Source organism: Trachurus trachurus (genome assembly GCF_905171665.1).
Source record: "Trachurus trachurus genome assembly, chromosome: 15".
Taxonomy (NCBI): Eukaryota; Metazoa; Chordata; class Actinopteri; order Carangiformes; family Carangidae; genus Trachurus; species Trachurus trachurus.
The window spans coordinates 18,502,853-18,515,486 of record NC_139906.1 but is presented as its reverse complement, the minus strand read 5'-3'; positions in this window follow the sequence as shown (position 1 = coordinate 18,515,486).

Sequence of the window (12,634 nt, the reverse complement as noted above, 5' to 3'; positions counted from 1 at the left end):
GCTTTAGTTGTCTTTACATTTCTTTGTCATTAGTGGCTCCACAGTGGTTCTTGTCCATTAGGCAGTCCTGAGTTGTAGCCAAGGGCGCAATAAAAAAAGAAAAAAACTGGCAGCTGCTTGTTTTGTTGCTTTGCCAACTTTATCACCTTTGGCAACACTGTTTATGCAGCCACAACACTCTTAATAGAATACACATTAGCCTATTTAGTGAATTCTCTTTGTTTATGCATCTGTTCCTGTGAAAAAGTAAAGACAGTCTGTTTATTCTAACTTCTGTTTATTGTGCACAGATAGGCTACGTTTGGACTGGAGAAAAAATGATGATTCATGATGACATATGGTGGCAAAGACTGACAAATGACTCACAGGTAAGGAGGTGGTGGTAAACATTAATATTGATTATTAGAATAAACGTCACTATTTGATCTCAACTGGAAAGAAAATTCTGGTATCCTGGTATTTTCTGGTATTCCCCCTGTGGTTTTTTTTACGGGGTACATGAACCCATAAAACCACAATGTTTTGATATTGAGTTTTTGAATTTCTGTTCGTCAGATGTATTATCTTTGAACAGAACTAGCTGTCTCCACCCATTTCTGCTCAGCTAACCCTCTGCTGCTTGTAACCTCATTTTTACAGTGCAAATATGACAGTGGTATTGATCTTCAAATCTCTTCATGCAGGAAAGCTAATAAGTGTGTTTCTCAGAATGCACCTTTTCCAAGCAGTGCACTAAATCTCACCCTGTCGTTGTTCACTGACTCGGTAATAAGATGCGAAACACAGATAAATATGTACAATTTATGTATGATTGATGATGTATGGTTATGGGTTCAGACCGTCTGAGACAGAGAGAGAGATGGAGAGAGAGAGACATCCTCAGATATGCAACGCACCATTCCCGATAATTCAGTCAACCACTGTGTGAACAAATAAATGATGGCAGCACGCTGTTTCTTGCCAACTCCCACACTTAGTGCCTTATTTTCTTGAATAATTGCACCTATTTGTTCTTAACAAGACAATAAAAGCTCATTTAAAAAAGGTTGAGGTGAGAGTGTGAGGTGAGAGTCTGTCTCCATCTGTCTCCACCTCAAGGACAAGCTTGATTGTCTCTGGCTAAAAGCTGCCTCTCCATACAGAATGTCAGACCGGACGTCAGACGAGTGTTGACAGATTATAACTGGGGGTTTCATAAAGAGGGCGTCAGTGGATCTAGGGGAATTACCATACACACCCAGCCAAAAATGTCAGACCTGGGGCTCAAACGCATATACACAACCTACTGCACACCAAGGACGCAAGGTCATTTATCATACATGCTCAGAATCAATTGTGGCAGATGTCAACATGCTTGACACATAAATGGTTGTACAGATTATTATATAGACTGAAAGGAATAGCTTTGCATTTACAGTAGATGTTAGCCATACAATCACAGTGCAAGGCTAAACTAACCATCTCTTTAACCCATATGAGTATTGGCATATTTAATCAAAATATCAGTACTATCATTATAAGTATTTGCCGGTATTTGTGCTTTGCTCATTTTGTTAACATTCATTGTTTTGTGCTTCTTTTCTTGTGTTGCAGGTTGTTAAATGTTATGAAGACAACATGAAGTCACATTCCCTGTGGAGAATAAAACTTTAAACTTGTGCTTAAGAATCTATTTGTTATATTTTTTTTGGCATGTACAAATATCCTCAGGTTAGTTTATTTAATAATAATTCAAAAAGAACTTTAATACCAAACGTGTTTAGTAGCATTATGTCACAATACATTTTTTTATTCAATCAGGCCAAAAGTAAACAGACTTTACCCTGGAAATACGTAATATCAAGAAAAAAAACTCAACACGACTGCACCATCTTTTTAACCACGTTGAGAGGTGTTGTCATCTGGCAGCTGCTGTTATTACCAACCTGTGAGTGCTCCATGTCTGTTCCCAGCTCACTAATAAATGGTTCACTTAGTGCTGCCAACATGAACATGTTAGTTCATTAAGCAAGTCGAGCCCACTGCTGGCGTTCTGACCAAATGTCACAGCTACTTTACGAGCCCAGCCCGTCTCCGCCTCAGGAATATACTTCAGCAGAGAGTCACAGCTCACACCTTGTGTCATTTTCGGAGTGGTATAGTCATAATGAATGGTGCCGTCTGCAGCTCCACATTTGGTATGCAGTGATTAACACTTGAGATTGATGGAAGCAATACAGGTATCACACTAGTTATATGTGACTTCTTTCTGAATTTGTTTGTTCTTGTGTGATTTACAAAACAATAAATCGATAGCCTCATAAACCCAAGCACATCTCGAGCTTCTTGCAACATACTCCACTTGAACCGCACGCAGGCAAAAAGAGTCAGATTTAGTGCAGCTGATCATCTGTTTCTTATCTCATCGGATGGAAATGGATTTCATGAATCCGCTCAATTGTGTGGCAAAGTCATCTCGTCAAAATATGCACCCCTGACTCTGGCATTTGTTTAATTCATTTGCTCCATGACATGCGCCCCACACAGCCTGTCAGACGGCATGACATTTATCTTCCTCGATATATCACTTGATCTAAATACTGGAAACACAAAGACATACCAAAGTGGATCAGGATCTAGGCGAGTAACCAGAAATGTTCAATGATGCAAAACAGTGCATTTCCCGCAGCCAGGGACAGCTACCTGAGCAAACTGAGCTCTGTTTAGACAGCTGCTTGATGAGCCAGAATAGAAAATGAGGGCTTATGATCACCCAAGTCTAAAAGGGCCTCTTCACCAGCATAGCACTTGTGATGAAATGGTGTGCAGAGGCAGAGTCCTTGACGGGTTTTGATGATTTTCATGTTGTTTCCCCTGCGACAGCAGGCTGGGATCTAAGCCAGGTGACAGAAGGTGAGGATGTATAGCTTGAGTTGCAGTTTTTAGGAAGTTGTGAGCTACTGTATAGAGCACTGATCTTAGCTCCCTTTTGCACAAAAGCCTGCCTCCCAGCTCATTAGAGCTATTTTTGGAGAGATGATGAGTTCTGACATGTTGTGTTGCACCATGCATTTGGATAAACCAAGCAGCAAGTGAACTGGGATAACCATGTTTTCTACTGATGAAGTCATTGTGTATACAAAACACAAAACACAGTGCTGGTTCGATGCACAAGATTTTCTTGGTTTGTAATATTGCATGAAATGTCTTGCAGGATGAAGCAGTCCTTAATATTTGTAGCAGGATCCCATTGCTTATTTAAACATACTAAACATAATATTTCACCGAATCACACAAAAATGGATATTCATTATCATAATTTTCAAATGTTTGGGCTCAAACCTTAAATGTACCTTGAGTCCCTCTCAAGGAAAACTGAATAGTGTCTTAAAACAATCTGTAGCCTGAAATCTTTTCTCACTGACTGACTGTCTTCATGCATAATACCGATGCGAGTTATGAAACACATCTCCATATTGAGATTAAAAATGGCTATTATTAACATAATATTGCCTTGATAACTGGACTTCTATAGACTACAAAAGGAAGGAACAAACCAGGCACAGTGTCTATATGCCTCAGTGTTGTGGTTCATGAAGGCAAAGTGCTGCATAGCTCATGTATCGTTTCTACTAACTGGATCAGAGCTACCGTCAAACATACAGTATGTACAGTATATGCAACACAAACTCTAAAGAGGATTTAGTGCTTATGTATAGTCTGTTCTTTTGTCCTCACTCGGTACCAAAGGTATTTTCTATGATGCTTTCCATGGTGTGTAAAATATGTCTGAGATTCAAAAACATTTGGTGTTATGAGTATACACAATAAAATTGTGTTCTACATGATCTTGAGTTACCATGTTTGTTCAGAGTGCATTCAAAAAGCTGTTGCTTTGTTAGAACTGTGTATTTTTATCGATTGATTCATTTAATGACCACACAGCCAGGATGGTGGAATTTGTTTCCAGTACAGCTCTTTGGTAGCCTACAGGTTCCAACATGAAGGACATTAAACATAAAACATAGATATACATGCAGACAAACACATTTCTTGATGATAAGGGCCATGCTTATTCCTCAGCGTTCGGAGTTCAGAATGTTTATTGCAATGTGAATGAAACTGTTTGACTCACAACCACCTTTGTATTTGAAGTGGTTTATTTTGGTGCAACATAAAACATGACTTTGTGCACGGTTTGTCAAATGCTATGTATCAAACTTGTATTGAACATAACAGAGGAAGTTTCATTCATTCCTAAACTACACATGATAGAACACAAGCGCTTCTGCGTAAACTCCTAAAACTGTGGCGGTAAACTTTATGTGTCAAAATGACATTTGTTCTGCACATGGTTTTCAAATTGTCATTACTCACACAACTTTGTACCATGCCAAGGGTGAAAATAAACCTCACTGTAGCCCTCAGCAGTTGTTTACTGCAAATGGATCCTCTCATATATCTCCATGCTTTTCCATGCCATTCACCGCTGCGTGTTACAGCTTTGATCTTCTTTCACAGTGTTTCGCGATGTAAACTAAAATTTGGGTCATTATTTCAGGTGAGCGGCACCAATCATGGAAATCCAAAAGTCCATTCAGCTTAGAACTACATCTAAGATTGCAGTGAAAGATGAAAGCACCACAGGTGTCTTGAGTCAGGTCTTTTATTTTCTTTTTTTTCTCTTTTGCTTTTTCCACCACAGTTCACACCCTCATGAGTTACAGTGCAGGATGCCATGTCAGATAAATGCCGCCCAAAGATGAGACTGTGATGTAGCTATCAAGATTCACCGTCATGGGTGTCCCCAATGAAGCCTTTTTTGTTTTGCCTAGATTGTATTTCCTTTCAGGGACAAGGAAATAATACACAGTTGTTTGATTCAATCTGGATGACAAAAGTACAGTCTACACTACAGCAACTATTGCTTAGGACAAGGTGATCCTGCTAGTCGTCGTTCCCACCCCCACCCACCTACACACCTACACACACACACACACACACACACACACACACACACACACACACAGAGTCCCCTATTTGTTGCAGTAGTTGATTGTCAGTCAAGGTCATGTTTGAGTCATGTTGTCCCTGGGTGCCGTAATGAAGAGCATATGACAAGAGTCTGCACTTTCGATAGGGAACTCTTCAGAGCCAAACAAGTGAAATTAGTCAGACCCGTTACATCTCTGCAAAGGACAGTCGGTGCTTTGCGCAGGGACTGGATTAACAACTAATGGGTCCTCTAGGCTCACACGCCATAGGCAAACATAATGTGACTTTACAGCATGCAAAATGCCTTTGAAACTGTGTATGTAAACTCTGCCAGATTCACTGTGTTGTGATGAGAAGATGCTCTCATTCACTTTACAGTGTATTTTTCACATTCTATGCTAATGAGACTATCTATTACTTTAATTCACAACATATGCTTTGACATATGCAGCCCTGGAATTGACAGAACGTGGTAAGAGGTTAATAGACAAGTGAGAAATATAAGTGAACATTATGGAGGACCACAAAAGCCGTGGAAAGAATAGCAAAAATAGCACGTCACAAACTATTGACTAATTGAACATTTATAAATTTGTTTGTGTGGTTTATTTATGAAATTGTACTTCAGTCCTCAAGAGAAGTATTAATTCATCAATGGTTAGTTTACATTAAGAGAGGATTTCAATTGTTTTACCCTGGTTTACCACAGAAGTGTTATGGAAAGGCTAATGGCAGAGGTTAAATGAGTGAACAGAAGAGAGAAAACGGAAATGCAGGGGGGAACAGACATTTATTCCTGATTAAATGCATTCTTAATTCAATTTGTGAATCCATTTTTTAAATTGAATTTCCATTATTTGTTCATGAATGAATTATTGTATTTTTAACTAATGAATGCCAAGAACTCCATGACAATAACATGGTATTGACCTTCAATTGCTCCAGCATATAAATCTTTTTTAATCTGTGGCATCCTCACTTGCATTTCTCATCTTTATCATGGACCAAAACGGAAATAAGGACTTTTGTGGTTTTAGCTACCAAACAAACATAGCTAGTGAACTTTGTTAACTGTTTGTTTGCTTACCGACTAAAAGGCTGACTATTAAAAACCTGTTGCTTTTTTTTTTTTTTTACCAAATGATTGCCAATGGTATACACTTGTATATTACTTTTGACATGTCATTTGAATTGTTCAGTTAATACATGTCACGTATACACACATAAATCCATGTGATTCCGGAGAGGAAATGCAGCTGCAGCAGTTAAGGAGATCCGTTGTCCCTACTCCTATCAGACTACACCTGACTACTGAACTACTGTTTATTATTATGACTAATGAGCTGCTGGACACCTGATATATCTCACACATCTTCTGGGGGTTAATTAAAGTCTATATCTGATGTAGCTGTTATAAAGTCTACTGAATCCTGTCAGTTTCTGGAGCCATAATTTTTGATAGAATCGTGGACAGAAAACTCATCCACAGCCTCAGCTCAGATACTAAAATATTCCTTCACTGCTGCTTTTGTTCTTTTTGGTAAAATGCCCAAAGGGTCACTGCAGTAAGCTGCTGCAGTCGATTGCAAGCCCACTTTGACCTCACCGCATCAGTGGGGTAACCCATGGGGTTATATTAGTGCTTTGTCTCCTGAAAGTAGTCCACAACATTTCCAGGATCAAATATAGTGCAACATCTGCATACAGCCTCTCTGGTATTTTCTAATTAAGACTTTTCTCAGTACTTTGCCTCTGACCTGTACTTTTTGACCATGATGTATGAATTTGGAGAAAATGTTGATAAGCTTTTAAAGGAAAAACAGCCTCCTGCATAATTTTATGTGAATGTAATCATAAATTAACTTTAAAAGGTCACTTTTGCAGGGCTCGTGGTTGATTTCATTGTTTTTTTGTTAAATTTCAAGGGCTGAGACCATAATAAATTCTGTTGCTATAGGCAACCCCATATGAAACCATTATTAAAAAAATATGGAGTCATCAGTTTCTCTGTATACCATCCAAGTCCTGTGAGGTGCTGACATAATGCTGTGGGGGTCACAGTAATGCAAAAGAAAGTCTTTTTCTGAGGTCACCGGTTCAAATCTGCACAGACGCGTGGCTAACCACAGCTAAAACATCAAACTGGAGACAATTATGCGGCTTGTGGAAAACCACAATTCTCCGTGGTGAGTGCTGCTGAAAACCCAGTGAAGATGAAAAATGCATGTCAGTAGTGAAAAGTCCCAGCTCCCCGCGGGGCGGTGAAGCTGTGAACCACGAGAAAGAGATTAACCAATAAACCTGTGAGAGAGGTGGGCTATCTCTCTCTCTCTGCTCTCCCTCTCAAACAGATCATTTCTACAATGATTTATTTTTTAATAAATGTTCAATGGCAGGTGTGATTTAATGGAGCAAATAATTGTTGTCAACTTGAAGGCCCCAAAAGACGTTTTTGCTCTCACAGTGATAAATCTAAGTACAAAGGCAAAGGAGCTCAGGAATTGATTCATCAAACAAAACACTGACATTTCATTTTATGGCTTTTTTTGTCACTATAGCCATGCCTAATAGGTATAGAGCATCACTTCCCTTTCTCGTTGCATTAGGTAGAATTTGAAACCGTGTATAGACACATGAGCCATGAGTCATAAGCTCAAACCAAAAGAAGATATCAGCTACATTCTTCATCTAAATGTTGGCTTCAAATTGGAAGTGGTAGTGTGAGAGAGAAAAAAGGCCTTTTATCTGTCATGTTAAGGGGCATAAACATTGAAAATAAGGCGAGGAAAACGTATTTATCCATCAATCACAAGGGGGCAATCTGGTGGACTAGTGTGAGCTCCGGCTCATCAATCGATCAATGTCAAAGAGGAAATCCAGAGGATTACTCTTAACTCTGGTTCCTCGCACTCACCCATTTTTTGGATTCTTATCACCCGTCGTCGGTTCAGCCCGCTAACTCTGTGTCAGCTCACGGAGCATCAACAAGCTCCAGCGCTCTGTCTCCATCAACACCCCCCTGCAGGGAAAAAGGATGGGCACTCTGCTGGTTGATTGTCAGGGCCATTATGCCCCCCCCCTCCCCAACATCCCACAGTCCCTGCTTCCACAATTCCCCCCATTAACAAAGAGGGGGGGTTGCTTTCCATTTCTCCTTTGATGTGTCACACTCTGCTGCAGATTTGTTTTTAACATGTGTGACAGAATCCACTTAACTGGTAGCGAGAGGAAAACCTTTTTTTCCTGGACTGACAGCAGACATTCAACCCCCGACATGGTACTCTTATAGTCTGTGTTGTGTTAAACCACAAGCAATTATAGAGCAGCCATAGTCCACATTGTGTTGTACAGCTGAGGTACAAAATCTGAATGAAAAAAAAGCTCCTAACTAATCTGTAATTTTATTTGAAGTGACAACTTCACATTTTGTTGAGAGTCAGATATATATAATCCCCAAAATGTCCAACAATCCCTCATTGATGTATCCTTCAGTGTGATCAATAGAGTATGAATACATACTGATGATGTTTTGGTATTTAAATATATAGATGTAGCAATAACAATGTCATATAAGTAGTAGGAAGTAGAGTGTTGTTATGGGTAAAGTCATTTTCAGGTCAAATGTGGATATAGAGCAATATGATCTCATTACATTCTCTCTTCTAAGCTTTAATAACTCATGGGAAAAATAATTGTGGAGAGGAACGTGTCCTACCCGGGTATAAGCTCTAGTGTGGAAATCAAATAGATGGTCAGTGTGTTTACCAGGCAAGCGTGAGTCACAGCAGTGTGAAGTGGGGTAAAACAAACTTGCCGTTGTGCCGCAGTGATTAAAGCCTGCTTTAACCACAGCAGAGCAGGAGCAGGGACCAACTCTCCCTCTTTTCACAGGTCGTGTCCAACATAAAGTCTAACACAAAGCGACAGTGCGTCTCCAGGCGGAGCTCTGAAAGAGTGAATGAGTTTGTGAGTTAAAGTTAATCACATGAGCAGCGGGCTCACACATCTGTCAGGTTAATGAAACAACACCCAGGGGATTAATGGTGAGTTTACATACAGCTGCAGCCACCAATGTTACAACCAACAGGATCGCGTCACATCTCCTGGATAATTCTGTGTTTGGTTTGGGAAATGTATTTTTTGTTTGCTTGTTGTTGTTTTTTTTTAGATTTCCTGTAAAATTGAAGGGACCAAAATCTCACTCTGTGTATCCTAACAAGAACTGTCAGGTTTTACATGAATTAGACAAAATGCTGATGGGAGTGTAAATGATGCTTCCATCTGGTGTTACGATCGATACCAAGTGTCACCAAGAGACAGTAATGGACACTAGTGGATCTCCAGATTTAGACTGATGGAGTGATGCCAACAGGTGCATCCTCGCATTACTGAGAAGGACACCTATTTACAGTGATTGAGCTAAATTCACTTTTATATTTTAACAATGTTTCTTTCCTCAAGAGCAAAACACCAGTTCCCGGAGTGTTTGTCTTTTGTCTGTGGTGCTTTTCTTCCACATCCTAAAAACATGGAGAAATCTGGTTCATTTTAAGCACAAAAAAAAAAGTTTGACAACAGCTTAAGTGATATCAATAAAATAGTATAAATTAAGAGTTTAGCACCCCTGGGTACTTCCAGACTATTTCTACATGATTTTTCAGTATTTAATATTAGATTCCAGAGTAAAACGTTGTCATGTTGCTTTAGATGACATGCCCAGTGCCAAGAAGAAACAAAATATAAAAGGTAATCAGGGTTCTTAATCTTGGAAACATAATGCTTAGAATATACTTTTAATATGATTCCCATTATCAGCCTTGCAACCTGTCGCAAGAGTAGCACTACTCTCAAATTCAGTCATCTTCCAGGACCACTTCTTGATTAAATGTCAGTCTGGTGGTGAGTCATATGAATTCTCAGAGGGAAATTAAATTACTAAAATAGAAAACTACTTACTACTTAGTATTATTTGATGGTTTTACATATTATTCTGAATATAATCTTCAGGCTGTTAGCAGATGGAAGTAATGTTTTTCATGGTACATTTTTCTCCACAGGTAAACATCTGAGCGCTGTGTTTAATACATCCCAGTGGGACTCGGAGGTGGAGGGTGAAGTATATAGGGAACGTACTCATGGATGACATTTGAGTGATTCTACAGAGTAAAGGAATTAAATGTCACCCTTTTTGCCACTCTGTCCAAATACACAAACTTCTAACAGAGGAGCGTTTAAGACTAAATGAGTCAGTGTTTGAGTTAGTTACAAAAGTCAATTCATGCACTGTGCTCTCTTCAGCCTAAATGTTGCTCCTAACCTCAACCAGACTTCACTTCACATCTGCTCAAACTTTATAATCTTTATTTATTTCCTCCAAGTGTGGCGGCGACCCCAGCGCAGTGAGGACAAAGTCAGTGAGTGCAGAACTCATAATTTGACAAGAACCCACCAAAGACCCCCAAAATAATCTGCTCTTCCTCCCACTGAAACATTAAAGCTCCATCATGACTTCACAACCTTTCACAAAATCTGAAATCGGGAACAAGGCATTTATCAAATAAATTGTGCTAGTTTTTCTGCACAGCTCCGGGGCGAGACTTACGACAAGTATGCGTTATGGGGCGTTATCTAATCCTTAAAAATAAATAGAAAACAAAAAACAGACACAAATCCCCACAAATGAACCAGAGCTGCTCCTGGTGAGGCATATTAAATAACAAATCAAACTGCTGCACATTTGGCCCCCTGGGCAAAATTATATTAGGACAAAGAGAAGCATCACGCTCTGAATAGAGATGTACAATGGACTCAATGCTGAGAATTCAATACCACTGACAAATGACCTATTGATTTATTTTGGTGCACTTCACATCATAATGCAACAGTTGCACTTGTAACTCCAACATCTCTGTGTTGTATCTGATGTTTTTCTCCCCATGTTTCATCTCTTTCTTATTTACATCTGCATTAATAATTGTTTATGGAAACAATACAAACCAACTAGAGGATGTTATGTTTGCAGCATTTACGATTTCCAGATTGCAGCACATTCACGAGGCTGCAACAAAAGCCTCACCCCATCTACGCCACACATCCCTGCATACAGATGCTCCCTGCATGTCGGCCTCCATGTGAGGCTCATGAAACAAATGTTGCGGTTAGGTCTTGGATTGAATTTCTCGCTCTTTCGGATAATGCACCATCCCCAGAACACCTCTCGCCCATGTAATGAGTACGGGAAGAGAACGAATCGCACGACGAAAGCAAGCAAGTTCATGACTAATGATTGTAAATCCATTCGGAGGAGATAAACACTGTTCTAGTCAACTGCCTGCCCACAGTCTAAGAAAGTGCCAGCTTTGTCAAATGTAGTCATGCTTTACCAAATATTAAACATCAAGGGTCTCTTGCTGACAGCAGCCCGGCTGCGCACTGTTATCCAGTTGCCTTATTATACTGGATAAATCCTCTCTATGTCAAGCACCATGCCTGGATTTTGAGACCTAATTTAATTCCAGCTATATGCAGCTCTGGTAAAAGCCATGTGTTTGAGCTCTGACGTAAAAAGCACATGACAGTGATGAAGTGTCAAAGTCTGCTGAGAAAGGTGCAGAAACACAGTTTTTTTCTTTTTTATAAAACATTTGACACCGATGCCATCTGGTACATTAAATTAGATTTAAAATGATCAATAATTAAATCACAGAATGGTTTTCATCCTATCATTCAATTATTTCCTTTTGCCCCCTGGAAACACATTCGTATTCATATAATTCAAGGCCAACTCTTCAGCACCTCTAATTGGATCTAAAGTTAGTAATCTAGTAAAATGTATAGTAAAAGTGGAGCTCCTAAAGAACCAAGATGAGGGGAGCGCCGTCTGTTCCCCACATCACAGCAGTGCTAAAGGTCCTTGACTTTCAGGCAGCCACCTTTTTTCCTCAAATTATTGGGCAGGCAGTTGGAGATAAGAAAAAAGGAAATGTCTCCTGACCACGTATGCTTTGAATAAATTGCATTGTGCACTATGAGGCAATATTCCAAGGCGGTATAATACAACTGTGGAAATTATTTATTTTCATCCATCCCCCTGCCACCATTCATCCATACTTCTGCCAGCAAATACAATGACATTGTTTCTGAGACAGCTGGGAAATGTTCTAGTCATCACCCCCAAAACTGCATTCCTGCCAAAACACAGTGCACTGAGACTGTGCATAAGCCATCTGAGTCCAGAGCAGAGTGAAAACAAAGAAATAAAGCAAACCAAGAGGCTACTTTAAAGGGGTAGTTCAACATTTGGGCAAATTGGCCCATTGCCATAATCCCTATAGTCTTAGCAGTAGGTTCATTACCTTTAATTGTCGGTGCAAGCTATTTTTAGAACGGCAGAGCAGAGCCGCGAGCTGCTCAGAGTTTGAGGAGGAAAAAACCAACCTACTTCTGTGACTATAGGGATTATGTCAATGGTCCAATTTGCTAAAATGTTGAACTATCCCTTTAAACACACGGGTTACACAGCTCAGTGAGCGATGCAGCCTCACAGACGCCGCCGCGGAATTTTATCAGGTAGAAAATGATGCTGAGATTAAAATAATGCTGCATTAAGGCCGGATGAAACCCTGCTGTGTTGAAAAAAGGACTTGATCATTGAAAGATC